The 26,201-nt window shown below is 42.8% G+C and overlaps 3 long non-coding RNA genes across 3 annotated transcripts in view; all 3 read right to left on the reverse strand.

The window, feature by feature from the left end:
• Nucleotides 1–1,377: 1,377 nt before the first annotated feature.
• On the reverse strand, nucleotides 1,378–7,979 carry LOC129344109 (uncharacterized). The gene is made up of 3 exons (XR_008598368.1): nucleotides 7,880–7,979; nucleotides 3,694–3,855; nucleotides 1,378–1,541 (listed from the first exon to the last, which is right to left on the reverse strand). It is a non-coding gene; the product is annotated as an uncharacterized LOC129344109 (long non-coding RNA).
• A 7,087-nt stretch (nucleotides 7,980–15,066) lies between these two features.
• Nucleotides 15,067–26,201, reverse strand: part of LOC129343701 (uncharacterized) — a 105,979-nt gene continuing 94,844 nt past the window's right edge. The window contains exon 3 of the long non-coding RNA XR_008598320.1: nucleotides 15,067–15,102. This is a non-coding gene — a long non-coding RNA (uncharacterized LOC129343701). The remainder of the gene's footprint in view (nucleotides 15,103–26,201) is intronic.
• Nucleotides 17,264–21,562, reverse strand: LOC129343705 (uncharacterized). The gene is made up of 2 exons (XR_008598321.1): nucleotides 21,451–21,562; nucleotides 17,264–17,426 (listed from the first exon to the last, which is right to left on the reverse strand). It is a non-coding gene; the product is annotated as an uncharacterized LOC129343705 (long non-coding RNA).

The raw sequence follows: 26,201 nt of genomic DNA on the forward strand, positions 1-26,201 counted from the left end.
CAAGGGGGTGCTCACCAGCCCACTCCCTATTGCCAAACCCTGTCCTGCTCATGACCACCAATCCAGCACCACCTCAGCCAATTACCTCAAACCTCTGTCAGCAGCACAAGGTAGGTGAAAACCTCTTCTCTTCCTTGGCCAGTGTGGGGAAATGGGGGAAAAAATTCCTACCTGGCTCTGAAACAGCAGCTGGATAATCCTGCACTACAACTGGGTGGGCCAATCGCGGGTGGGCCAATCGCGTGGAGCAACTGCCAGCCGGGGAGCGGAGCCATCTTTTAAGGCTTCCATCTCACCCCCCCCCCCAATTCAGTCCCTGAATGCTCGGGAAGACAGTCTGTCTCCTCCTCCAACTGAGGAGGCAAATCCCAGCCCCTGGCTCAAGCCATGGCGCAGCTGCCGGTACAGGGCCGCATAATTTGAAGAATCTCAGACAATATATAATGCAATATATTATAGCTTGGACAGTGGTTTGCTTCTGTACGTCTTGAAAATCTAACTTATGATCTTCCGGCTTTATCTAACAAACACACAACGAATATTTTTCACCCACAGAAGTAAACCCGGAGTTTTTCATATCAGAATATCACTTGTAAGTAACATGAATGATGTGACCATAAGCAAGTGAGAAAAGTAATGCTGGATCAGACCTGTAGCCTATCTAGTTGGGCAATCTGTTTCACACCATGTCCAACCAGTTCTCCTGAAGGGCCAACACGCAGGGCATGGAGGCCAAGGCCTTCCCCTGATGCTGCCTCCTAGTTGTGGGTTTCAGACTTTTACTGCACCTGGATGTGGAAAGTTCCATAAAGCGCCATGGCTAGTTGTCACAGATTGACTTTTCTCGATGAACCTTTTAAAGCCGTTTGTGCTTGCAGCCATCACTACAAATTCCGCAATGTTCAAGGGCAGCAAATTCCACAATTAAATGACATGTTGAGTTTAGAGGAGTTTTTTTTGGCATCTCTTGAATCTGTTGCCTTAGTATTAGTGATATTGGAGAGGCAGAGAATGTTATCTTTAACAAAACCCACATAAGACACAGGGCCCGGTACTGCCTCAGTCTGAACCTTCCAACCAGGTTCCTTCAGCTTCCTTATTTCACTCATTCCCGTTACTCCAATGCCCCCTTGTTTTTTATTCAGAATCCTACTCCTGCCAAAAAATTGCCCCACCATAAAAGTTCCTGAGATGTTCCATGCTGAGCCTTTCAACAGTTTGGATTGTGTGCAAAGCTCCACTGACCACTCCTCAGTGTCAGGTCACCAGACCGTCCAGTCTAGGTTTCTGCCTGCCCTGAATAATATGCATGGGATGGGGAAGAAAATTAAATTAATCATGCCACAATGGCATGAAAAAAGCCAAACACCATCCAGGGACTTTTCATCAGGTCTTTATTATCTCTTAGTGACATCATGCAGCGTGATGTAGAATCATCTGTATGTAGAACGAAGCACTTTGGCGACAAGTTTCAGGAACCCATCAAGACTCAATTCGACATCATATCTGCATCTCTCCTCAGAAGTCCCTGGGTTGTTTTCCTGCGGTGGATAAAAAATGGAAATTGTTGGCTTGTTATATGATTTACTAATATATCACAGGTCCTTTAGATACCCTTCCAGATTATCTAGGTAGAAATAGTCCAAACACAAAGGTTTAATATCCAAGCATGGCTCAGATATGGTCTAACATACTAAACATTCCTTAAGCTTACTCTTCTTTCCCCCCCCAAAATACCTATATGATAAAATAAAAGGATATGCATAATAATAAGAACATGCTTAATAGGTACAAGGGGAGCATGTCTGCCTAAGCCATCACAACCCTGTGAACTCTTATCTCTCACATTCTGTTGAAAGTTCCATCCTCTACACCATTGTCAACTATATGGAGTCTAATCTAGACTCTTTTCTTATGGCGAGTGTTTCACAGTTCTGGAGTGTTTTATCATTATTGCAATTAATATGAAAGCAAAACAAAGTTTCCATCTAAAGCACCTACAATGGAGAGGAAACCCTATGGTTTTGTTTTTATGTAGACTCTGCCTCTATTGAGTTCACTTTTAAAGGGCAGCCGGTGTTTTTCTAAAAACTGTTCCTTAAAGGGATAGGGGAGAGAGGCTCTGGGCTTCCTTAACTGCAAGCTGTAGTCACTAGGATCACGTACATGTGTGAGGTATTCCAGTCCTGAGGGAAATGGGGTGGGACTTGGTCATCCTCTCTCCTCTCAATGCTCACCCTGCTATGCCATATTTCCCCTCCAGTCAGCACTCCTCTGCTTGCCTAAAACTCTCCAAAAGTTATCTTCTAACTGAGCAAACCTACCTCAGGGTCCTCCTGCTTCTGCCTGCCAGCTGTCTTAGCCTCCTTAGGCCACCCGTCTGCCTCAGTCTCTTTCTACAGTTCTTCAGGTTAACGGGCTACTCTGCTGTTTATTTTACTGTCTGAAATCTTTCCTATCAGTTCTCAATAGACTTTGATGTTAAATATGGGTGCATTTCATGGCTTCAAAAAGAGGGAAACCTTTATTTCATCTGTCTGAAAGTTGACCATGTGGATGTCCTAGAGGTGTATGTTGTTCCGTTGGGGTAGAAAAACAAGAAGGCACAGACTTGTAAATGTGGTGTATGTTTCTCTTCCATTGAAACAAAAGGGAAATGATAATGAAGTAAAATTATGAAACTGGAAATTCAAGAATGACACAAAGGCATACCAAACAACCAAACAACAATACAGTCAATTTGGGTATTAATTACAAAATTAAAGAATGAAACCAACTTCCATGCATCAATCTGCCATGCCTGGCTGAAACCCTTTTCCATCTGCTCTATGAGAGGTGGGTCGCCAAGCGTTCTGAGCCTCATGGAGCTTGGGAGGGACCACTGGGTGAGGTTATTGGCCGCTAGGCAAAAGTGAGGCCCCAGAGATTAAAAGCCATGGGTGGAAAAGCTACAAAATGGAGAAGGAGGCACAAAGGGTGACATAAAATGACTCCTCCTTCAGAAGCTGGTGTCTCTTGGAAGTTTACAAAAGGGGATTATACCACTTAAGGGCTCAGAATTTGCATATCTGTCAGACTATGGAATCCCAGTTATCTGAGTTCGTCTCCCACCCCTTCTGCAAGAATCACAAGGTCTCTTGATTCCAAAAGGTTTATTGAAAGACTATGCTCAGGATACAGGTGTCCATAATCCAAAGGCTGTAGAGGCCCTTGGCTGAACGAAAGCTTTGTTGAGATTGGCATGTAAAACGAAAGTTACAACACTTCAAACACCCATTCCCAGCCTCCCCTCTAGTCCTGTCTGCGAAGGCATGAGAAGACGAGGACATCAAAGTCGTTGGCTGGACTGGATAAATAAGACTCTTTGCTCCCATAGATATGAGCAGCCTGGATGACACCTGGGCCTAGAGGGAGGAAAACTAGACAATTACTGATTATAATACAAGTTAACATGGCGTTACTCTGGCTAGAGAATTGACATCTTGACAATATCAACCAGTCATGCATCCCATGACCTCATTCCGTCCATGTTCACCCAGCTCGCTTGCTTTCATCTCCAATGGACCTCTGAAGAGAACAGCTGGAATGCCACCCAAGATCTTCCTTCTTCTCCCCCAACGAGCTGCACATCAAATACTTCAGTTAAGGAGGCCACTTCCTTCCATGCAATGAACCAACCCACTCCCCTCTCACCTGTATCAAATTTGGGAGCTGATCCTTCATCAGCTTCTGCATTCTTTCCTTGGTGACTGTGGGAGGATTCCTTCCATCCTCCTTGTATTGGTTGAAAATGTTGGCAATAGTTTGCAATGCTGATTCTAATGGGGTTTGAGACATCTTGAGTTGGTTGCTGATCTGGAAAGACAACACCTAGTTCAGTGTGTGTATGTGTATGAGGGAAAGGTCAACTCAATCACTGGTTTATTCTCACAACAGTTTTGGACTGAACCTCCAAGTTCAGAGGTAGCATATCCTAAGTTACTGTTAAATACCATAGTGATTGTAAAAAAAATACATAAATGTTAAAATTAACACTGAAAAACTTCTGCAATATCTGAACTTTGTAAACCTTTTGTGGAATAAGCATTAATTTTTAGGAAAATGAAGTTGTAATCTTATTCTTAAAAAAAACCTTGAGTTTACAAATTATATTGCCTGGGAAGTGTAAATAATATGAACATGATTACCTGACAGTGTGGCACTTTTAGAATCAACTTTATGTTGTCATTAAACAGTCAGTTTTAAAATACATATTAAGAAGTAAACTACAACCATCAAATACAGTAAGACTAAAAATGTTTTCCAAGCCTTCCTCATAGCAAAATCATCCAAAACTTCATCAAAATTTGTTTTTCTAAGTTTGTCACTTGCAATGTACAGAATGCTCAGTGCAGACAACCTCTCTTGAGACATTGTGGCCCGTAATTCATTTTTAATTCTTTTGAGTCTTGAAAAACTCCTCTCTCCCGAGCAGTTAGTGACCATAAAGCTAAGAAACAGCTGCAAGCTTGCTTCCACATTAGGAAAGGCCATCTGAATTTTTTCCTTGTATATAATTTGATAAAGGTCTGTATGAGACAGAGAGTGCTCTTCTGTAAGCCTATGGCTTTGTCTCATGTACAGGTGAAAGTGCAAAAGTTCATCAATAAGTTTCAGGTCAATATCTTCTGGGTATGCTTCCATCAACAGTTCAACACCTTGCTGAATTTCTTGCTTAGATGCTGTCAGATTAGCAAGAATGGAAAACCAATGTGCAACATCACTGTACACAGTATTTCTTCTCCTTAAATTGGCTTCAAGTGCATCTAATATAGGAATAAAGGATTTTATCCTAAACATATCTCTTGAAGAAAGTGCATCTAAGGCATCAGGTGCACTTCTGTCATTTCTTTGCCATTCCCTTACTCTTTGTCTCCTTGTTTTGTAGTTAACACTTGGCAAGATGGCTTTTGCTTGTTTCTCATCAAAATCTTCTGTAATTTTCCTTTAAAAATCCAGAAGTGAACTGTGCAAACTTGCACAAGAACTCAGTAAGAGGTCTGATTTCTGAAGGGCTTTGCTGACCTTGTGAAAATGACCTAGCACACGGGTCCAAAAATGCAGCATAAACACAAATTCCAGTTCTTCCATTTTCTGCAAAAGATTGTTAGCTTGAAGCCTGGTCTCCCCCTTCCCATTAACGTCAGAGTACAAATGACTGAGGGCATCAGTGATAGCACTGTAACTTTCCAAAACAGCTTCTGTGGCTTTTGCATGTGCGTCCCACCTAATGTCTGACAAGTATTTAGGCACTTTAGACTGAGGTGGCAAAAATGATTTTAGATCTGCCCATCTCTTTGTGGAGGATGAAAAGAAGGTATACATTTCATTGATAATGCCAAAACAGTTCAAGGCAGCAATCCACAGCAGAACGGCCCACCAGATTTAAAGAGAGACCTGCGCATGGAATAAATCTTGCAAATTGTTTTTTTAATGATTTTTTGCTGCATACCATTGTACTTACCAGCCACGCTGGCAGTGTTGTCATAAGAGTGCCCAAGGCATTTTCTGAAGTCAATTTCAAGCTCAGTAGTGAAATGGTTGAACAATAAATCAGCCATCTGATAATTAAAGACAACTGACCAGTATGTGAAATGTCAGGAGTGGAATCTACTGAAAAGCTGAAATATCCAGCTTGCCTCACATCAGCCAGAATTGCATCCTTAACTTTTGTTGCCATGAGTTGAATAATTTCCTCACATATAGTTTTTGACAAATAAGAGAGATCGCCTGATCCAGAATGTCCATAGCAATTGATATGAGCAAGTAAAAACGGATCAAACGTTGCCACTAGTTCTAAAAGACCAAGATAATTAACATTATTTGGAGATCCAAAGTGTTAATTGTCTCCTCTGAATGGTAAGCCTCGTTCTACAAGAGTGCATATTACAGCAATAATTCTCTCCATGACATGCCGCCGGTACTGCTGTTCTGCTTTTATTTGTTCCTCTAGCTTGGAAGTTAACGTTTGCCCTCACTTCCTTGTTAGGTAGGCCAACACGGCATTCCTATGCTTCTCTGAGTTTTCATGAGTTTTGATAAGAAGGGGGTTTTGCCAGTCATCAAACCCTTCAGTAGCTAAAGCTGTGGAAGAAGATGCAAGGTTTGGAGTTTAAACACAAAGCAATAAATCTGGCCTTTTGAGGGAGAATAATCTCCCTGCCTGTGCATGTAATGTCCCAGCAGATCGCACAAAAAACACGGAAGATTGCATTTCCTCGCATGAGATTTGAGCAATGTCACACGACGTCGCGCAAATCTTGCACGAGGAAACGCGATCTTCCGCATTTTTTGTGAGATCTGCCGGGACACCTCTTTGGCCTCCTCCACAGCCCCCACAGGTGAATTGGGGGGAGCGGGAGGAATCTATGCTGCCTTTGAGCCACACCCAATACTGCTTTCCCCAAGTAAACCAGGAGGACTGCCATCGCACTTCACTCCACAACCACCCTTGCTGGCCAACACAACAGGAAGACTCATTTTGCCACCAAACTAGAATTAAGGAGGACATAAAAGGAGATGACTCTATGTGCCCTCCGCCACAGTGCCCACTGATCTTGGCCCCAGGGCCTGGCAGCAGCCCTGGCACCAGAGGCAGGGAGGAACTAGAGCCCTAGCCCACCACTCCCACAGACCTGACCAGATCAGGCACTGATAAATAAGAATCAATGTGAGCCCTCAGCTGAGGTGCCTACTGAGCTGGGCCCTAGGGCCTGGCAGCAACCCTGGCACCAGAGGGAGGGAGGGACTAGAGCCCTAGCCCACCACTCCCACAGACCTGAAAAGATCAGGCAATAATAATACTGTGTGAGCCCTCAGCCAAGGTGCCTACTGCGCTTGGCCCCAGAGCCTGGCAGCAGCCCTGGAACCAGAGGCTGACGCTAGAGCCATAGCCCAGCACACCAAGATGCCTGGACAGAACAGGCACAGAGACTATTAATAATGATAGTGATGATAAGAATAATAATAATGAGAATGATAATGGCTATGATAATAATAATCATTTGGTGAGGCCTCAGCCAAGCCTGGCAGCAGCCCTGGAACCAAAGGGAGGGAGGGACTAGAGCCCTAGCCCACCACTCCCACAGACCTGACCAGATCAGGCACTGATAAATAAGAATCAATGTGAGCCCTCCGCTGAGGTGCCCACTGAGCTTGGCTCCAGGGCCTGGCAGCAGCCCTGGCACCAGAGGGAGGGAGGGACTAGAGCCCTAGCCCACCACTCCCACAGACATGAACAGATCAGGCACTAATAACACTGTGTGAGCCCTCAGCTGGAGGTGCCCACTGTGCTTGGACCCAGGGCCTGGCAGCAGCACTGGAACCAGAGGAGATAGATCCTTCCCGATCCCCAAAATCCAAGCTCAATTATACTCTCTCTGTCTCTCTCCCCAAAGGCTAGCAAGTAGCAAGCAGCAGCTCTGTCACACTCCAAAAACTCATCAGCTCATGCAGCGACCCAAATGTAGTGGAGGATTTGCAGGCCATCTATTTCAACTGCCTGCTTGCTGAATCCCCTGTGATTGCAGTCTAGCTTTAAAGACATCCAGTGAAGGACAAGCTCTCTTCCACAAAGATATTTGGTTCTGTTCTTAAACTGTTTATCCAATTAGGAATGTTCTCTTTAGATTCCACTGCAATCTATTGCCAGGTCATTTAAACCCACTACTTCTAATCTTTGCTCTGGAGCATCAGAAATCATTTCCTTGCCGTCTTCATGTGACAGCCCTCCATCTATGTGAAGAGTGCTCTTATATCCCCTCTTTACTCTTCTCCAGGCTCAGTATTGCCAGTTCCTGCCATCTAATCTATCCGTATAAGCTTTGTCCTCAATACTTACCAAACTCTCTGAAGTCCTTGATCAAGAGATGAGTTAAGAAACTGGATGCAGAATCTTGTCCTGATGGTGTTTTTATACAGGCTTTAGAGGGGTGAGGAGGGAACAGACTCATATCCTCAACATGCAATTTCCCTCTGGTGCTGGAGGCCTGATTGCTTTCTTCTTGATATCATTTATGGACATCTGCCCCTTTCTTCCCGTCTAATTTATTTTTTGTTAACATACTTACGTTTTTATTATAGTTGGCCTTTCTTACTGAGACTCCAGGCAGATTACACAGTATAAGCCAAGACGATCAACAGCTGGGACATTCAATAAACAATACAATAAAACAGGGACTATGAAAATAATCATATACCTAATACAGAGCAGAAACTATGCTGAAACAAAACATAATAGACAGATTAAATGATTTGGAAACTATCCAGTAGGAGCATGCTTACAGCAAAATTCAGTATGCAGAGTCTACAGCCTATCCCTTAACCAACACATCTCTCTGAACCATTTCCCTACAGCAAAGACCTTTTCTCTGGGTAAAAAAAGCCCTCTTGAATAATTCAATTTTGCCTATTTTGTAGAGAGCCAGGAGAACGGGAACTTTCCTGACTTCTTCAGGCAGTCCATTCCATCAAGTGGGAACCAGCAAAGAGAAGAAATTTGGATGAAAAACCAGGAAAGCTACAGGCTGTGTTTTATTTTTTTGCTTCTCTCTGTGTGAACGGAGAGAGCTAATAAGATCTTCAGCTCTCCATTAAATGCCATAATTTATTTTTTGGTTGTTGTGGGTTTTCCGGGCTGTATTGCCGTGGTCTTGGCATTGTAGTTCCTGATGTTTCGCCAGCGGCTGTGGCTGGCATCTTCAGAGGTGTAGCACCAAAAGACAGAGATCTCTCAGTGTCACAGCGTGGAAAAGATGTAGGTCATTTGTATCTGAGTCTGAGAGATCTCTGTCTTTTGGTGCTACACCTCTGAAGATGCCAGCCACAGCCGCTGGCGAAACGTCAGGAACTACAATGCCAAGACCACGGCAATACAGCCCGGAAAACCCACAACAACCATCGTTCTCCGGCCGTGAAAGCCTTCGACAATACATCAATTTATTTTTTATTTGAAAACTTAGGTTTAAAATTTGGATACTTGACTTCAAAATAATGGGTACTGTGTTTTAATTTGCAAACTTCTTGTCTACAAGAATTTACAGAGTTTAATTGGACACAGTCCTTAACACAGATATAAACCACCATTTTATTTCAGCAACCTAATTGACTATTAAAGGAATATAAGAATATTTTATAAATAAGATCCAAAAAATACTCCAAATCAAGATATTAGCTTTCTGTGTTAAGGGTTCGTTTATGTGGTCATTACCTGATTTTAGCAATAATGTACTTTGCTCCTGGTGGTTAATTAGAACCAGTGTCAAGAAGTTCTTCAAAGTGCTATTTATTTTAACATTTTTATTTTATCCCATTTGGTAGGCAATGTACCTGAATTAAGTATATAAAATCATAGACTCAGAGGGCTTCAATGAGCCACGTAAGCCCTCAAGCTCAAAGTCCTGATTAAGTCATCCCCTTCGGAGGACTCTCTAGCCTCAGGTCCAGGAACACCATGAAAGAGAAACTTCCTTCAGCACAGATAATGGACCTGTTTTCAAACTCCTTTGCCCATTAGTCACTTCCTCACTGTGTTTAGCTGAGGTCTGCTTTAGTCTTTTACATCTACTCCTGAGCTCTGGTACAGCAGACACCAAATCTTTCCTCTCTTCTGACCTTCCCAATGTCCAGCGTCCACCAAATTTGCAGGGGACATAGTCCTCACTGTCCTCTGAAGACCCCCAGGTTTCAGAGAGATTGCATCCAGGGAAAGGCATGCTCCATGGGTCCCTCCCTTTCCTGACATTTTCTTTTCACAGTGGCAAAAGCTGGACTGTCTGCTGGAAGCTACTTTGAGAGGTTACAAGCCAGAAGGAAAGCCAGAAGGAGTTCAGAAAGAGTTCAGACAGTCCACGCCTATGTTGCCAGGGGAATTGAATGAAAGGTGCCAGACTGTCTGGCTTTATGAACGTATTATGCCAATATATATTATAATCATATGGCAATAATCAATACTGAAAAATACTAAGCCTAGCTTCTGTATTCTCTAGATAAACTTTTAAACTTTGCATGAACTTTCAGTGTATTTTTTCTATGTGTAAGGTAATTCAGCAGGTGTGCTTACATCTTTTGACAATTAATTAAAACAGTGGACTCTACTGAGATTGATGTTCCTCTATCTGAGATTCAACCAATGGTGATCGCCCAACTTAACTTTTTCTTGACACTTGTCAGAGATTTATAGTATTCTCTTGCAGATCAGACTATGACATAATTTTTTAACTAATTGGAAGGCTGTACTATGAAATTATGAATATTCAGTGAAGTATTGTCGAAGGCTTTCACGGCCGGAGAATGATGGTTGTTGTGGGTTTTCCGGGCTGTATTGCCGTGGTCTTGGCATTGTAGTTCCTGACGTTTCGCCAGCAGCTGTGGCTGGCATCTTCAGAGGTGTAGCACCAAAAGACAGAGATCTCTCAGTGTCACAGCGTGGAAAAGATGTAGGTCATTTGTATCTACTCAGGAGGGGTGGGGTTGAGCTGAGTCATCCTGTAAGAGTTTCCCAGGGTGTGGAATGCTAATGGCGGGAGGCTTCACTGTATCCTGAGGAGGTTCTTTTGCATATGGATTGGTGCTTGATGTGCTAATCTTCTCTGCAGGGCTATTGTCGGGTGTGGAGTGTTTTGTTGGCCTGGTGTTTTTCAGAACTGGAGCCCATGCTCTGTTCATTCTTAAGGTTTCTTCTTTCCTGTTGAAGTTTTGCTTATGCTTGTGAATTTCAATGGCTTCCCTGTGCAGTCTGACAAAGTAGTTGGAAGTGTTGTCCAGTATTTTGGTGTCCTGGAATAAGATACTGTGCCCTGTTTGAGTTAGGCTATGTTCAGCCACTGCTGATTTTTCAGGTTGTCCAAGTCTGCAGTGTCTTTCATGTTCTTTTATTCTTGTCTGGATGCTACGCTTTGTGGTCCCGATGTAAACTTGTCCACAGCTGCAGGGTATACGGTATACTCCTGCAGAGGTGAGGGGGTCTCTGCTGTCTTTTGCTGATCGTAGCATCTGTTGTATTTTTCGGGTGGGTCTGATTACTGCTTGAAGGTTATGCTTTTTCATAAGCTTTCCCATCTGATCAGTAATTCCTTTGATATATGGCAAAAACACTTTTCCTGTAGGAGACTGTTTTTCCTTGGTTGTTTGATTCATCCTGGGTTTGATTGCTCTTCGGATTTCATTTCTGGAGTAGCCATTTGCCTGAAGTGCGTGGTTTAGATGATTAATTTCCTCATTGAGAAAGCGCGGCTCACATATCCGTCTTGCACGATCCACTAATGTTTTCATTATGCCTCTTTTCTGTCGGGGGTGGTGATTGGAGTTTTTGTGTAAGTACCAATCAGTGTGAGTTGGTTTCCTGTAGACCTTGTGACCTAACTGAAAGTTTGCTTTGCGGATGACCAAGTTATCCAGGAATGGGAGTTTTCCCTCACTTTCTTTCTCCATTGTGAATTGTATGTTCAGGTGGATGTTGTTGAGATTATTCAAAAACCCCATCAATTCTTCCTCCCCATGGCTCCAAATGATGAATGTATCATCCACAAACCGGAACCATACACTGGGTTTGTGGGGTGCTGATTCTAGAGCTGTTTTTTCAAAATGTTCCATGTAGAAGTTTGCTACATCAAAACTGACGAGTATGTCTTTTGGATTGAGTTTTAGAGAACTGATTTTGTTGATGAATGATGAATGTATCATCCACAAACCGGAACCATACACTGGGTTTGTCTTACATCAAAGATTCAGCAGATTTCATCAACAAAATCAGTTCTCTGAAACTCAATCCACAAGACATACTCGTCAGTTTTGATGTTGTATCCCTGTTTGCTAAGGTTCCAGTAAAAGACACTATTGCACTTATGAATCAGATTTTCTCAGAGGATGTAACAGCCTTATTCCACCATTGTCTGACAACCAGTTACTTCCAATGGGACAACGAATTCTATGAACAGATAGATGGGGTGGCCATGGGGAGCCCACTCAGCCCAGTTATAGCAAACTTCTATAATTTATAGATTTTTTAAAAGCTGAAGGAAAATAATTGTACTGAATGTTCCTTTATATATTTAGGACAGATGTGGGCATGTGAATCTACTCTGGAATGTTAAATTTTCTTCTATTGTTAAAAGGCCTGATTACTCATTAATAGAACATGCATTTTCCAAGACAGACCACTACTATTTGAGAACTCTCTGCTCAGATTTGCGACACTGGAGCTGCAGAGATTATCAGGAGAGGCGCTTCTGCAGAGATGTATGTGCCATGTACCATGAAGGACTTTTTCAGCTAATAACCAGCATCCTGAACTGAATGCAGAAAACTAATGTATGCAGCCCTGACCTCTGTGAGGGTGAAGTGAGGATGTCATAGACATCTGGACAGAGTCAAAGATTAAACAGCCTAGAAGACAAAATTGAGGGCTCAAATACAGGATATGTTGAACATGTATTGGGTCCATGGGAGCAAAAGAAATTTGCAGTCTGTTCTTTGTCAGGGAGGAACTCACCTTAAACAGTTCTCTTTCACTCAGCATTGTGAGGGAGCACCAAGGAGAAAAGAAGGAGTTTATGGTTTCCCTCCTGACCCATTTTTGCCTATAGAAATGGCTGGGGATGTGGCCTTTCCTTCTCTTTTCTCTGGCTCCACATTTCCTTAAGATCTATGGCACCAGAGAAAAGGGGCAAGCCCTTTCCCTACTGTTTCCACTGGAGAAAACTGGAAGAGAAAGAAAACAGAATCACCTTCTCCCTCCTCGCAGCTTTCCTTCACATTGCCAAGCAAATGTATAGTGCACACATTCCCTTTATGTACATCTGACTGCAAATCTGTTCATGCAACCAAGACCTGACACATGTTCAGCATCTCATGGATTTCAGCCCTGAGTCTTGTAGAACATCACAGTGCAAATCCCAATGGCAGACAACTCATCTCTGACTGCCTACCTCTGTCTTGGATCTGCAAGGAACTTGACACATCTTATCAAAGATTGCTAATAAATTCTGTAAAAACTGACTCACAACCCTTGCCTCCTTACATACATACAAATAGATAACTTCCACCGAAGCTTGTAATGCAACCTGTGGATCATGGCAGGAGCATTTGCCTATCCCAGATCCTCATGGTTGGAAATGGTGGTGAAATTGAATGAAGATAATTTCAAGGGAACCATCAAGGTTTCCTCAAAGCAGGAGGATGTTCCAGAAGGGAGGAAAACGATCTTGAACTTCATGATCTAAATAAAAATTGCATGCTTTCTTGTTGCATTAGCCTTGGAGACATCCTCAAAAACTTATTTTCAATAGACTGTAAAAAATAAAAGCAAGTACTGTAAAGAAACAATAAAATATGGTTGGATGGAATGCAAAATTAGAATATAAGGATTGAGAATACAACTTTTTAAAAGGAATAAACCAATAAGAAAGGGAGGAAGTAGTTGCATTATATGTCAAGGATGTATAGATTTCTGAGGAAATGCCTACATCCGAGCATGAAATGCTCCACTCCTGGCTGACCCCATTTCCCCACCGATGGGGAATTGCCAAGGGGGTGCTCACCAGCCCACTCCCTATTGCCAAACCCTGTCCTGCTCATGACCACCAATCCAGCACCACCTCAGCCAATTACCTCAAACCTCTGTCAGCAGCACAAGGTAGGTGAAAACCTCTTCTCTTCCTTGGCCAGTGTGGGGAAATGGGGGAAAAAATTCCTACCTGGCTCTGAAACAGCAGCTGGATAATCCTGCACTACAACTGGGTGGGCCAATCGCGGGTGGGCCAATCGCGTGGAGCAACTGCCAGCCGGGGAGCGGAGCCATCTTTTAAGGCATCCATCTCACCCCCCCCCCAATTCAGTCCCTGAATGCTCGGGAAGACAGTCTGTCTCCTCCTCCAACTGAGGAGGCAAATCCCAGCCCCTGGCTCAAGCCATGGCGCAGCTGCCGGTACAGGGCCGCATAATTTGAAGAATCTCAGACAATATATAATGCAACATATTATAGCTTGGACAGTGGTTTGCTTCTGTACGTCTTGAAAATCTAACTTATGATCTTCCGGCTTTATCTAACAAACACACAACGAATATTTTTCACCCACAGAAGTAAACCCGGAGTTTTTCATATCAGAATATCACTTGTAAGTAACATGAATGATGTGACCATAAGCAAGTGAGAAAAGTAATGCTGGATCAGACCTGTAGCCTATCTAGTTGGGCAATCTGTTTCACACCATGTCCAACCAGTTCTCCTGAAGGGCCAACACGCAGGGCATGGAGGCCAAGGCCTTCCCCTGATGCTGCCTCCTAGTTGTGGGTTTCAGACTTTTACTGCACCTGGATGTGGAAAGTTCCATAAAGCGCCATGGCTAGTTGTCACAGATTGACTTTTCTCGATGAACCTTTTAAAGCCGTTTGTGCTTGCAGCCATCACTACAAATTCCGCAATGTTCAAGGGCAGCAAATTCCACAATTAAATGACATGTTGAGTTTAGAGGAGTTTTTTTTGGCATCTCTTGAATCTGTTGCCTTAGTATTAGTGATATTGGAGAGGCAGAGAATGTTATCTTTAACAAAACCCACATAAGACACAGGGCCCGGTACTGCCTCAGTCTGAACCTTCCAACCAGGTTCCTTCAGCTTCCTTATTTCACTCATTCCCGTTACTCCAATGCCCCCTTGTTTTTTATTCAGAATCCTACTCCTGCCAAAAAATTGCCCCACCATAAAAGTTCCTGAGATGTTCCATGCTGAGCCTTTCAACAGTTTGGATTGTGTGCAAAGCTCCACTGACCACTCCTCAGTGTCAGGTCACCAGACCGTCCAGTCTAGGTTTCTGCCTGCCCTGAATAATATGCATGGGATGGGGAAGAAAATTAAATTAATCATGCCACAATGGCATGAAAAAAGCCAAACACCATCCAGGGACTTTTCATCAGGTCTTTATTATCTCTTAGTGACATAATGCAGCTTGATGTAGAATCATCTGTATCTAGAAAAAAGCACTTGAGCGACAGAATTCAGGAACCTATCAAGACTCAATATGACTTCATATCTGCGTCTCTCCTCAGAAGTCCCTGGGTTGTTTTCCTGCAGTGGATAAAAAATGGAAATTGTTGGCTTGTTATATGATTTACTAATATATCACAGGTCCTTTAGATACCCTTCCAGATTATCTAGGTAGAAATAGTCCAAACACAAAGGTTTAATATCCAAGCATGGCTCAGATATGGTCTAACATACTAAACATTCCTTAAGCTTACTCTTCTTTTCCCCCCAAAAATACCTATATGATAAAATAAAAGGATATGCATAATAATAAGAACATGCTTAATAGGTACAAGGGGAGCATGTCTGCCTAAGCCATCACAACCCTGTGAACTCTTATCTCTCACATTCTGTTGAAAGTTCCATCCTCTACACCATTGTCAACTATATGGAGTCTAATCTAGACTCTTTTCTTATGGCGAGTGTTTCACAGTTCTGGAGTGTTTTATCATTACTGCAATTAATATGAAAGCAAAACAAAGTTTCCATCTAAAGCACCTACAATGGAGAGGAAACATAAAAATAAAACCCGGTTTTGTTTTTATGTAGACTCTGCCTCTATTGAGTTCACTTTTAAAGGGCAGCCGGTGTTTTTCTAAAAACTGTTCCTTAAAGGGATAGGGGAGAGAGGCTCTGGGCTTCCTTAACTGCAAGCTGTAGTCACTAGGATCACGTACATGTGTGAGGTATTCCAGTCCTGAGGGATATGGGGTGGGACTTGGTCATCCTCTCTCCTCTCAATGCTCACCCTGCTCTGCCATATTTCCCCTCCAGTCAGCACTCCTCTGCTTGCCTAAAAGTCTCCAAAAGTTATCTTCTAACTGAGCAAACCTACCTCAGGGTCCTCCTCCTGCTGCCTGCCAGCTGTCTTAGCCTCCTTAGGCCACCCGTCTGCCTCAGTCTCTTTCTACAGTTCTTCAGGTTAACGGGCTGCTCTGCTGTTTATTTCACTGTCTGAAATCTTTCCTATCAGTTCTCAATAGACTTTGATGTTAAATATGCGTGAATTTCATGGTCTCAAAAAGGGGGAAACCTTTATTTCATCTGTCTGAAAGTTGACCATGTGGATGACCTAGAGGAGTATGTTGTTCCGTTGGGGTAGAAAAACAAGAAGGCACAGACTTGTAAATGTGGTGTATGTGTCTCTTCCATTGAAACAAAAGGGAAATGATAATGAAGTAAAATTATGAAACTGGAAATTCAAGAATGACACAAAGGCATACCAAACAACCAAACAACAATACAGTCAATTTGGGTATTAATTACAAAATTAAAGAATGAAACCAACTTCCATGCATTGATCTGCCATGCCTGGCTGAAACCCTTCTCCATCTGCTCTATGAGAGGTGGGTCGCCAAGCGTTCTGAGCCTCATGGAGCTTGGGAGGGACCACTGGGTGAGGTTATTGGCCGCTAGGCAAAAGTGAGGCCCCAGAGATTAAAAGCCATGGGTGGAAAAGCTACAAAATGGAGAAGGAGGCACAAAGGGTGACATAAAATGACTCCTCCTTCAGAAGCTGGTGTCTCTTGGAAGTTTACAAAAGGGGATTATACCACTTAAGGGCTCAGAATTTGCATATCTGTCAGACTATGGAATCCCAGTTATCTGAGTTCGTCTCCCACCCCTTCTGCAAGAATCACAAGGTCTCTTGATTCCAAAAGGTTTATTGAAAGACTATGCTCAGGATACAGGTGTCCATAATCCAAAGGCTGTAGAGGCCCTTGGCTGAACGAAAGCTTTGTTGAGATTGGCATGTAAAACGAAAGTTACAACACTTCAAACACCCATTCCCAGCCTCCCCTCTAGTCCTGTCTGCGAAGGCATGAGAAGACGAGGACATCAAAGTCGTTGGCTGGACTGGATAAATAAGACTCTTTGCTCCCATAGATATGAGCAGCCTGGACGACACCTGGGCCTAGAGGGAGGAAAACTAGACAACTACTGATTATAATACAAGTTAACATGGCGTTACTCTGGCTAGAGAATTGACATCTTGACAATATCAACCAGTCATGCATCCCATGACCTCATTCCGTCCATGTTCACCCAGCTCGCTTGCTTTCATCTCCAATGGACCTCTGAAGAGAACAGCTGGAATGCCACCCAAGATCTTCCTTCTTCTCCCCCAACGAGCTGCACATCAAATACTTCAGTTAAGGAGGCCACTTCCTTCCACGCAATGAACCAACCCACTCCCCTCTCACCTGTATCAAATTTGGGAGCTGATCCTTCATCAGCTTCTGCATTCTTTCCTTGGTGACTGTGGGAGGATTCCTTCCATCCTCCTTGTATTGGTTGAAAATGTTGGCAATAGTTTGCAATGCTGATTCTAATGGGGTTAGAGACATCTTGAGTTGGTTGCTGATCTGGAAAGACAACACCTAGTTCAGTGTGTGTATGTGTATGAGGGAAAGGCCAACTCAATCACTGGTTTCTTCTCACAACAGTTTTGGACTGAACCTCCAAGTTCAGAGGTAGCATATCCTGAGTTACTGTTAAATACCATAGTGATTGTAAAAAAAATACATAAATGTTAAAATTAACACTGAAAAACTTCTGCAATATCTGAACTTTGTAAACCTTTTGTGGAATAAGCATTAATTTTTAGGAAAATGAAGTTGTAATCTTATTCTTAAAAAAAACCTTGAGTTTACAAATTATATTGCCTGGGAAGTGTAAATAATATGAACATGATTACCTGACAGTGTGGCACTTTTAGAATCAACTTTATGTTGTCATTAAACAGTCAGTTTTAAAATACATATTAAGAAGTAAACTACAACCATCAAATACAGTAAGACTAAAAATGTTTTCCAAGTCTTCCTCATAGCAAAATCATCCAAAACTTCATCAAAATTTGTTTTTCTAAGTTTGTCACTTGCAATGTACAGAATGCTCAGTGCAGACAACCTCTCTTGAGACATTGTGGCCCGTAATTCATTTTTAATTCTTTTGAGTCTTGAAAAACTCCTCTCTCCCGAGCAGTTAGTGACCATAAAGCTAAGAAACAGCTGCAAGCTTGCTTCCACATTAGGAAAGGCCATCTGAATTTTTTCCTTGTATATAATTTGATAAAGGTCTGTATGAGACAGAGAGTGCTCTTCTGTAAGCCTATGGCTTTGTCTCATGTACAGGTGAAAGTGCAAAAGTTCATCAATAAGTTTCAGGTCAATATCTTCTGGGTATGCTTCCATCAACAGTTCAACACCTTGCTGAATTTCTTGCTTAGATGATGTCAGATTAGCAAGAATGGAAAACCAATGTGCAACATCACTGTACACAGTATTTCTTCTCCTTAAATTGGCTTCAAGTGCATCTAATATAGGAATAAAGGATTTTATCCTAAACATATCTCTTGAAGAAAGTGCATCTAAGGCATCAGGTGCACTTCTGCCATTTCTTTGCCATTCCCTTACTCTTTGTCTCCTTGTTTTGTAGTTAACATTTGGCAAGGTGGCTTTTGCTTGTTTCTCATCAAAATCTTCTGTAATTTTCCTTTAAAAATCCAGAAGTGAACTGTGCAAACTTGCACAAGAACTCAGTAAGAGGTCTGATTTCTGAAGGGCTTTGCTGACCTTGTGAAAATGACCTAGCACACGGGTCCAAAAATGCAGCATAAACACAAATTCCAGTTCTTCCATTTTCTGCAAAAGATTGTTAGCTTGAAGCCTGGTCTCCCCCTTCCCATTAACGTCAGAGTACAAATGACTGAGGGCATCAGTGATAGCACTGTAACTTTCCAAAACAGCTTCTGTGGCTTTTGCATGTGCGTCCCACCTAATGTCTGACAAGTATTTAGGCACTTTAGACTGAGGTGGCAAAAATGATTTTAGATCTGCCCATCTCTTTGTGGAGGATGAAAAGAAGGTATACATTTCATTGATAATGCCAAAACAGTTCAAGGCAGCAATCCACAGCAGAACGGCCCACCAGATTTAAAGAGAGACCTGCGCATGGAATAAATCTTGCAAATTGTTTTTTTAATGATTTTTTGCTGCATACCATTGTACTTACCAGCCACGCTGGCAGTGTTGTCATAAGACTGCCCAAGGCATTTTCTGAAGTCAATTTCAAGCTCAGTAGTGAAATGGTTGAACAATAAATCAGCCATCTGATAATTAAAGACAACTGACCAGTATGTGAAATGTCAGGAGTGGAATCTACTGAAAAGCTGAAATATCCAGCTTGCCTCACATCAGCCAGAATTGCATCCTTAACTTTTGTTGCCATGAGTTGAATAATTTCCTCACATATAGTTTTTGACAAATAAGAGAGATCGCCTGATCCAGAATGTCCATAGCAATTGATATGAGCAAGTAAAAACGGATCAAACGTTGCCACTAGTTCTAAAAGACCAAGATAATTAACATTATTTGGAGATCCAAAGTGTTAATTGTCTCCTCTGAATGGTAAGCCTCGTTCTACAAGAGTGCATATTACAGCAATAATTCTCTCCATGACATGCCGCCGGTACTGCTGTTCTGCTTTTATTTGTTCCTCTAGCTTGGAAGTTAACGTTTGCCCTCACTTCCTTGTTAGGTAGGCCAACACGGCATTCCTATGCTTCTCTGAGTTTTCATGAGTTTTGATAAGAAGGGGGTTTTGCCAGTCATCAAACCCTTCAGTAGCTAAAGCTGTGGAAGAAGATGCAAGGTTTGGAGTTTAAACACAAAGCAATAAATCTGGCCTTTTGAGGGAGAATAATCTCCCTGCCTGTGCATGTAATGTCCCAGCAGATCGCACAAAAAACACGGAAGATTGCATTTCCTCGCATGAGATTTGAGCAATGTCACACGACGTCGCGCAAATCTTGCACGAGGAAACGCGATCTTCCGCATTTTTTGTGAGATCTGCCGGGACACCTCTTTGGCCTCCTCCACAGCCCCCACAGGTGAATTGGGGGGAGCGGGAGGAATCTATGCTGCCTTTGAGCCACACCCAATACTGCTTTCCCCAAGTAAACCAGGAGGACTGCCATCACACTTCACTCCACAACCACCCTTGCTGGCCAACACAACAGGAAGACTCATTTTGCCACCAAACTAGAATTAAGGAGGACAGAAAAGGAGATGACTCTATGTGCCCTCCGCCACAGTGCCCACTGATCTTGGCCCCAGGGCCTGGCAGCAGCCCTGGCACCAGAGGCAGGGAGGAACTAGAGCCCTAGCCCACCACTCCCACAGACCTGACCAGATCAGGCACTGATAAATAAGAATCAATGTGAGCCCTCAGCTGAGGTGCCTACTGAGCTGGGCCCTAGGGTCTGGCAGCAACCCTGGCACCAGAGGGAGGGCGGGACTAGAGCCCTAGCCCACCACTCCCACAGACCTGAAAAGATCAGGCAATAATAATACTGTGTGAGCCCTCAGCCAAGGTGCCTACTGCGCTTGGCCCCAGAGCCTGGCAGCAGCCCTGGAACCAGAGGCTGACGCTAGAGCCATAGCCCAGCACACCAAGATGCCTGGACAGAACAGGCACAGAGACTATTAATAATGATAGTGATGATAAGAATAATAATAATGAGAATGATAATGGCTATGATAATAATAATCATTTGGTGAGGCCTCAGCCAAGCCTGGCAGCAGCCCTGGAACCAAAGGGAGGGAGGGACTAGAGCCCTAGCCCACCACTCCCACAGACCTGACCAGATCAGGCACTGATAAATAAGAATCAATGTGAGCCCTCCGCTGAGGTGCCCACTGAGCTTGGCTCCAGGGCCTGGCAGCAGCCCTGGCACCAGAGGGAGGGAGGGACTAGAGCCCTAGCCCACCACTCCCACAGACATGAACAGATCAGGCACTAATAACACTGTGTGAGCCCTCAGCTGGAGGTGCCCACTGTGCTTGGACCCAGGGCCTGGCAGCAGCACTGGAACCAGAGGAGATAGATCCTTCCCGATCCCCAAAATCCAAGCTCAATTATACTCTCTCTGTCTCTCTCCCCAAAGGCTAGCAAGTAGCAAGCAGCAGCTCTGTCACACTCCAAAAACTCATCAGCTCATGCAGCGACCCAAATGTAGTGGAGGATTTGCAGGCCATCTATTTCAACTGCCTGCTTGCTGAATCCCCTGTGATTGCAGTCTAGCTTTAAAGACATCCAGTGAAGGACAAGCTCTCTTCCACAAAGATATTTGGTTCTGTTCTTAAACTGTTTATCCAATTAGGAATGTTCTCTTTAGATTCCACTGCAATCTATTGCCAGGTCATTTAAACCCACTACTTCTAATCTTTGCTCTGGAGCATCAGAAATCATTTCCTTGCCGTCTTCATGTGACAGCCCTCCATCTATGTGAAGAGTGCTCTTATATCCCCTCTTTACTCTTCTCCAGGCTCAGTATTGCCAGTTCCTGCCATCTAATCTATCCTGATAAGCTTTGTCCTCAATACTTACCAAACTCTCTGAAGTCCTTGATCAAGAGATGAGTTAAGAAACTGGATGCAGAATCTTGTCCTGATGGTGTTTTTATACAGGCTTTAGAGGGGTGAGGAGGGAACAGACTCATATCCTCAACATGCAATTTCCCTCTGGTGCTGGAGGCCTGATTGCTTTCTTCTTGATATCATTTATGGACATCTGCCCCTTTCTTCCCGTCTAATTTATTTTTTGTTAACATACTTACGTTTTTATTATAGTTGGCCTTTCTTACTGAGACTCCAGGCAGATTACACAGTATAAGCCAAGACGATCAACAGCTGGGACATTCAATAAACAATACAATAAAACAGGGACTATGAAAATAATCATATACCTAATACAGAGCAGAAACTATGCTGAAACAAAACATAATAGACAGATTAAATGATTTGGAAACTATCCAGTAGGAGTATGCTTACAGCAAAATTCAGTATGCAGAGTCTACATCCTATCCCTTAACCAACACATCTCTCTGAACCATTTCCCTACAGCATAGACCTTTTCTCTGGGTAAAAAAAGCCCTCTTGAATAATTCAGTTTTGCCTATTTTGTAGAGAGCCAGGAGAACGGGAACTTTCCTGACTTCTTCAGGCAGTCCATTCCATCAAGTGGGAACCAGCAAAGAGAAGAAATTTGGATGAAAAACCAGGAAAGCTACAGGCTGTGTTTTATTTTTTTGCTTCTCTCTGTGTGAACGGAGAGAGCTAATAAGATCTTCAGCTCTCCATTAAATGCCATAATTTATTTTTTATTTGAAAACTTAGGTTTAAAATTTGGATACTTGACTTCAAAATAATGGGTACTGTGTTTTAATTTGCAAACTTCTTGTCTACAAGAATTTATAGAGTTTAATTGGACACAGTCCTTAACACAGATATAAACCACCATTTTATTTCAGCAACCTAATTGACTATTAAAGGAATATAAGAATATTTTATAAATAAGATCCAAAAAATACTCCAAATCAAGATATTAGCTTTCTGTGTTAAGGGTTCGTTTATGTGGTCATTACCTGATTTTAGCAATAATGTACTTTGCTCCTGGTGGTTAATTAGAACCAGTGTCAAGAAGTTCTTCAAAGTGCTATTTATTTTAACATTTTTATTTTATCCCATCTGGTAGGCAATGTACCTGAATTAAGTATATAAAATCATAGACTCAGAGGGCTTCAATGAGCCACGTAAGCCCTCAAGCTCAAAGTCCTGATTAAGTCATCCCCTTTGGAGGACTCTCTAGCCTCAGGTCCAGGAACACCATGAAAGAGAACCTTCCTTCAGCACAGATAATGGACCTGTTTTCAAACTCCTTTGCCCATTAGTCACTTCCTCACTGTGTTTAGCTGAGGTCTGCTTTAGTCTTTTACGTCTACTCCTGAGCTCTGGTACAGCAGACACCAAATCTTTCCTCTCTTCTGACCTTCCCAATGTCCAGCGTCCACCAAATTTGCAGGGGACATAGTCCTCACTGTCCTCTGAAGACCCCCAATTTTCAGAGAGATTGCATCCAGGGAAAGGCATGCTCCATGGGTCCCTCCCTTTCCTGACATTTTCTTTTCACAGTGGCAAAAGCTGGACTGTCTGCTGGAAGCTACTTTGAGAGGTTACAAGCCAGAAGGAAAGCCAGAAGGAGTTCAGAAAGAGTTCAGACACTCCACGCCTATGTTGCCAGGGGAATTGAATGAAAGGTGCCAGACTGTCTGGCTTTATGAACGTGTTATGCCAATATATATTAAAATCATATGGCAATAATCAATACTGAAAAATACTAAGCCTAGCTTCTGTATTCTCTAGATGAACTTTTAAACTTTGCATGAACTTTCAGTGTATTTTTTCTATGTGTAAGGTAATTCAGCAGGTGTGCTTACATCTTTTGACAATTAATTAAAATAGTGGACTCTACTGAGATTGATGTTCCTCTATCTGAGATTCAACCAATGGTGATCGCCCAACTTAACTTTTTCTTGACACTTGTCAGAGATTTATAGTATTCTCTTGCAGATCAGACTATGACATAATTTTTTAACTAATTGGAAGGCTGTACTATGAAATTATGAATATTCAGTGAAGTATTGTCGAAGGCTTTCACGGCCGGAGAACGATGGTTGTTGGGGGTTTTCCGGGCTGTATTGCCGTGGTCTTGGCATTGTAGTTCCTGACGTTTCGCCAGCAGCTGTGGCTGGCATCTTCAGAGGTGTAGCACCAAAAGACAGAGATCTCTCAGTGTCACAGTGTGGAAAAGATGTAGGTCATTTGTATCTACTCAGGAGGGGTGGGGTTGAGCTGAGTCATCCTGTAAGAGTTTCCCAGGGTGTGGAATGCTAATGGAGGGAGGCTTCACTGTATCCTGAGGAGGTTCTTTTGCATATGGATTGGTGCTTGATGTGCTAATCTTCTCTGCAGGGCTATTGTCGGGTGTGGAGTGTTTCGTTGGCCTGGTGTTTTTCAGAACTGGAGCCCATGCTCTGTTCATTCTTAAGGTTTCTTCTTTCCTGTTGAAGTTTTGCTTATGCTTGTGAATTTCAATGGCTTCCCTGTGCAGTCTGACAAAGTAGTTGGAAGTGTTGTCCAGTATTTTGGTGTCCTGGAATAAGATACTGTGCCCTGTTTGAGTTAGGCTATGTTCAGCCACTGCTGATTTTTCAGGTTGTCCAAGTCTGCAGTGTCTTTCATGTTCTTTTATTCTTGTCTGGATGCTACGCTTTGTGGTCCCGATGTAAACTTGTCCACAGCTGCAGGGTATACGGTATACTCCTGCAGAGGTGAGGGGTTCTCTGCTGTCTTTTGCTGATCGTAGCATCTGTTGTATTTTTCGGGTGGGTCTGAATACTGCTTGAAGGTTATGCTTTTTCATAAGCTTTCCCATCTGATCAGTAATTCCTTTGATATATGGCAAAAACACTTTTCCTGTAGGCGACTGTTTTTCCTTGGTTGTTTGATTCATCCTGGGTTTGATTGCTCTTCGGATTTCATTTCTGGAGTAGCCATTTGCCTGAAGTGCGTGGTTTAGATGATTAATTTCCTCATTGAGAAAGCGCGGCTCACATATCCGTCTTGCACGATCCACTAATGTTTTCATTATGCCTCTTTTCTGTCGGGGGTGGTGATTGGAGTTTTTGTGTAAGTACCGATCAGTGTGAGTTGGTTTCCTGTAGACCTTGTGACCTAACTGAAAGTTTGCTTTGCGGATGACCAAGGTATCCAGGAATGGGAGTTTTCCCTCACTTTCTTTCTCCATTGTGAATTGTATGTTCAGGTGGATGTTGTTGAGATGATTCAAAAACCCCATCAATTCTTCCTCCCCATGGCTCCAAATGATGAATGTATCATCCACAAACCGGAACCATACACTGGGTTTGTGGGGTGCTGATTCTAGAGCTGTTTTTTCAAAATGTTCCATGTAGAAGTTTGCTACATCAAAACTGACGAGTATGTCTTGTGGATTGAGTTTTAGAGAACTGATTTTGTTGATGAATGATGAATGTATCATCCACAAACCGGAACCATACACTGGGTTTGTCTTACATCAAAGATTCAGCAGATTTCATCAACAAAATCAGTTCTCTGAAACTCAATCCACAAGACATACTCGTCAGTTTTGATGTTGTATCCCTGTTTACTAAGGTTCCAGTAAAAGACACTATTGCACTTATGAATCAGATTTTCTCAGAGGATGTAACAGCCTTATTCCACCATTGTCTGACAACCAGTTACTTCCAATGGGACAACGAATTCTATGAACAGATAGATGGGGTGGCCATGGGGAGCCCACTCAGCCCAGTTATAGCAAAATTCTACATGGAACATTTTGAAAAAACAGCTCTAGAATCAGCACCCCACAAACCCAGTGTATGGTTCCGGTTTGTGGATGATACGTTCATCATTTGGAGCCATGGGGAGGAAGAATTGATGGGGTTTTTGAATCATCTCAACAACATCCACCTGAACATACAATTCACAATGGAGAAAGAAAGTGAGGGAAAACTCCCATTCCTGGATACCTTGGTCATCCGCAAAGCAAACTTTCAGTTAGGTCACAAGGTCTACAGGAAACCAACTCACACTGATCGGTACTTACACAAAAACTCCAATCACCACCCCCGACAGAAAAGAGGCATAATGAAAACATTAGTGGATCGTGCAAGACGGATATGTGAGCCGCGCTTTCTCAATGAGGAAATTAATCATCTAAACCACGCACTTCAGGCAAATGGCTACTCCAGAAATGAAATCCGAAGAGCAATCAAACCCAGGATGAATCAAACAACCAAGGAAAAACAGTCGCCTACAGGAAAAGTGTTTTTGCCATATATCAAAGGAATTACTGATCAGATGGGAAAGCTTATGAAAAAGCATAACCTTCAAGCAGTATTCAGACCCACCCGAAAAATACAACAGATGCTACGATCAGCAAAAGACAGCAGAGAACCCCTCACCTCTGCAGGAGTATACCGTATACCCTGCAGCTGTGGACAAGTTTACATCGGGACCACAAAGCGTAGCATCCAGACAAGAATAAAAGAACATGAAAGACACTGCAGACTTGGACAACCTGAAAAATCAGCAGTGGCTGAACATAGCCTAACTCAAACAGGGCACAGTATCTTATTCCAGGACACCAAAATACTGGGCAACACTTCCAACTACTTTGTCAGACTGCACAGGGAAGCCATTGAAATTCACAAGCATAAGCAAAACTTCAACAGGAAAGAAGAAACCTTAAGAATGAAC

Source organism: Eublepharis macularius, chromosome 1 (genome assembly GCF_028583425.1).
Source record: "Eublepharis macularius isolate TG4126 chromosome 1, MPM_Emac_v1.0, whole genome shotgun sequence".
Classification (NCBI taxonomy): Eukaryota; Metazoa; Chordata; class Lepidosauria; order Squamata; family Eublepharidae; genus Eublepharis; species Eublepharis macularius.